Raw genomic sequence first — 4,027 nt, forward strand, 5'->3', positions numbered from 1 at the left:
AGAGTGTCTTTTTATAATATATATTAATTTTTTTCATTCTATCTATTTATGTTTAATTTGGGTGATAATTTTAGGCCAAGGCCAATAATCTGTATTTTGAATACAGATATATCTTGATGTAGTTCAGCATCATTTGTGTATTTTCTACTTCTTAATAGCTACTTTTAAATTTTTTGTCATTTTATTTACTAAACTTTATTGTTTTATTTTCCTTTACTGTTTTGAAGTAAGCTTTTATTATTTTAGTATTTACATTAAGCATTTTAAACAAATTCGATTTATCAATTTTACAGAAGAAAAATCAGAAAATCTTTAACTTTGATCAATCCCGTTCTGTCCTGCATTTTAATATCACCCACAATTTTAGTTGTGTGATTCTTTTATGAAGTATATTATCATCACCTTTATGTAGTCAGTTCATTTAGATTTATGTATGTATTTATTAGTATTTTTGTCAATTTTTGCTTTATATCTAGAACAATTTTTAATGTCATAATAGTTCTTTCTAAAATACTGCCTTGTCTATGGCCATGCCACCCTGAACATGCCCGATCTCCCCTGATCTCAGAAGCTAAGCAGGGTCAGGCCTGGTTAGTACTTGGATGGGAGATCACTTAGGAAGACCAGGTGCTATAGGCATAAAAAAAAATAAATAAATAAAAAATAAAAAAGAATAAGGGATTGTAAGCTGACAAGATCCTTGCAATCCATGAGGTCAACCATGAGTTGCCTCACCTAACAAAATAAAAATAAAATAAATAAAATAAAATAAAATACTGCCTTGAGAATTTCCTTAGTGAAGTCTGCCTTTAATATAATGTCTTTACGGTTTTTCCAAAACAAATGAAGATACAATTCTAGGTTGGCAGTTACTTTTCAGTTACTGAAATTCTTTTTACATGTAATAAAGATTATTTTTAGTATTTCTAATGCCAAAAATAAAAATGGGTAAAATTTATTGGGAGATAAAAGTCACATCTATAAAATAGCATAAATAAATAAAATATCCAACAAATGTATTATCTCTGTGAATAATAAAATCTCTTTCCCTGGAAATAATTATGTATATTGACCTTGGAAAACCACCCGTGTGAGGGGATTTCTATATTAACATGATACTGAACTTAAAGATTTCTAGTTTCTTATCACCTTAAACTTAAATATTACTAATACTCAGGCTTTAACATGAATATAATATTTTATTTTGTGGTGTTTTCCTATGGTAATTTGTAGCACGGGAGAACTCGGAAAAGTGTGACCTTTGGATGAAGACAGGTGAGTCTATTATGAACACCATCTTATTTCCTAACCTCCCTGAGATATCTCATTTTTAAAAAATAACATAAAGTATTACAGAATGTAAATATTTAATACATCACTTGTCACATCTTAGGTCTTTTTCTTATTCCTTCCCTTTTTCTTTTTAATTCTATACATAATAAACACAAATGTGTTTAAATCTCATGCTCTTTTATTAATTTCATTTATTTTCTCCTCTGGTAGGCAATTTGCATGTTCACATTTAAATATGTTATGTTATATATTATACATGTACATGCATATAATATATTATATTTATAGGTTACATATTGGATCAGATATTGCACATAAACTTTATGTTGTATTCATGAGTAAATATTGTATGTATACTTGCCTCTAGCCAAGTGGAAATCTAATTCAGGATGGTGTCTGTGATTTGGAATATTCCAGTTCGCCTAACATTATCATGAGCTCCTCTTTTTGAGGTCAGTGATGACCACTGTTCTGGAAGATGTGACCTGCAAAATGTATTTAAGAAAGCACCTAATACTGCCTGGAAAGACAATGGTAACAGTTCATAGCAATCGGATAGTGTTAGTAGTGGAGGTCTACTCTGTTCTAGCAGGTTTGCCTTAGGCAAGATATATAACATTTCTAAGCTTTAATGTCTGCTTCTTTAACCTTCCTTTATGATTCTTTTGAAATAATGCACAAGACATGATAGCTAACATTTTAGATATTAAATTATAGATTAGACAATAGACCTTAGAGTCAAATACACCTATGTTACAACTTTGTGCTAAAACTTATCTGCTGTGTGAATTTTGGGGCTGTTACTTGGTTTCTCATTTGAACATTTAAACTTGATTTTGTATCTTAATGGGAATAGGTATCGGACAATGGGGAATGATCAAGATATCTGTGTAGAATGTAATTGATGTAAATTACTTCTGTAAGCAGTGGTTTTATAAACTAAAAAAAAAAAAAAAAAAAAAAAAAATTGTTTCCTGAAAGGCAAGAAGGCAAGAGCAACTGGATCACTGGGCTATAGTAAAGGTGATGTTTTACTAAGTGGGTCAATAAGATTTTTAACATTTCCTTAATATGAGATAAAAGTTCATGTATATAGGAAATTGTAATGTAACTTATGATTAATAAAGAATGAAGTAATATGAAGCATCTTTAATAAAAGTAAATGAAACAATCAATTCAGGTTCTCTAATGCAATAAAACCAGTTCAAATTAAGTAGTTTCTAGTAGTTTAAATCGTATTATAACTTTTCCTCCCATCTTTTCTCTACATTTGCAAATTTTTACATTTGGACTTAATTAAAACATCCATCTAAACTTTTATTTCCTTTTAGTGTTAATTAATATTGCTCTTTTCTCTCTGGACTATTTTCTGGCTCAAAAGATTCTCATAATCTTTTATTGATTCTATATACTCTATAGCCTTTCTTAATAAGTTTTCTACTTCCTAAGTAAAAAAATTGGTTTGTGCATGCATGTGAGTCATATATGCTTAAAAATGCAAGGAAGTCTTTGGAAACTAAATAAGTTTGTGAAATGCAAAGAAGTAGAAATGATTTACACAAATAAAAGCATCAGTACACTTTTTAGTGTGTGTTAGTTTTTTTTTTCCCTCCTCAAAATATATTATCTACTGCTGGTTCCCCTATAAAAGCTACAAAATATCCAAATAACTGGAGCCTTCCCAGTATATTGAATCATAATTGTTAAAAATTAAACTAGAGAATTTGAATTTTTGCAAAAAATCTTGTTATATGATTATTCAATATATTAACATATGAAAAACATTATAGGAAAAAGGAATCTACATTAATAAGGAACCTATAAGATAAGAACAAAGTAGATTTTTAAAATAATATATTCTAATATTTTATCTCAATTCATTTAAAACAATATGAAATTTATTATTGAACATATCGGTATATTTTGTGTATGAATTTTATTAAATTTAAGGTATTTTAGTGTACTAAAAGTGACAATCACAATTTATATTTATTGAGCCAGCACAATAATACGATAGTTGTGATTACTGTTCTCATTTATTGATCAGATTGAGACCGAGTAATTAAATAAATAGACAAAGGGTAATGAAACTGGCACTGGTTGAGTTAGAATTACGAGACACAGTGTCAATCCCAATAAGAGTTCATGTAAATGTGTGTGTTTAATCATGATATTCTATAGTTGCTGTATCAGGAAGTGGCTGGACCAGCTTTTTGTATTACATTGCATCAGGAGAGGTTAATTATTATGAGGCAAGATATTTTGCTCATGTAGCTATTAGAATGGTTAAGAGTACATTACAGATAATTTAAAAAAAATGTAGAATCAACTAGATAACAGAAAACACATCAAGAAAGAGACAGGGAAAAGGACAGTTAAATTGGAAAGAAGCAGAGACTCTACGGAGGATACTACAAACTGTGGAAAAGCTAAGTGTCAATTCCCATTTCCAACTTCCTTCCTTCTGGACAAATGGTGGAATCACATTTCACTGTTCCTTTGGAGTTAAGTGTTTCTATATCACTTATTTGTCCTTTCAAATAGAACTGGAAGCTATATGTGATCTGGTGGAAAACTTTAAGAGCCAGTGAGCAATTTGAGATGTTATTTCCTTTACTTTTCTGTTAATGTAGGAGCAGATATCAAAATTAGTAACTGTGGCGAGAAACCCCCTATTCTACCAAAAGCATATTGATTAAATGGAACATATGGAAATCAAAGGCATTTTAAACTT

General features: G+C 29.5%; 1 pseudogene; it reads left to right on the forward strand.

Moving 5' to 3' along the window:
- The first annotated feature begins 520 nt into the window (after positions 1-520).
- On the forward strand, positions 521-639 carry LOC118607284 (annotated as a pseudogene).
- The last annotated feature ends 3,388 nt before the right edge of the window (positions 640-4,027 follow it).

Source organism: Rousettus aegyptiacus, unplaced genomic scaffold, assembly GCF_014176215.1.
Source record: "Rousettus aegyptiacus isolate mRouAeg1 unplaced genomic scaffold, mRouAeg1.p scaffold_m13_p_8, whole genome shotgun sequence".
Lineage (NCBI taxonomy): Eukaryota > Metazoa > Chordata > Mammalia > Chiroptera > Pteropodidae > Rousettus > Rousettus aegyptiacus.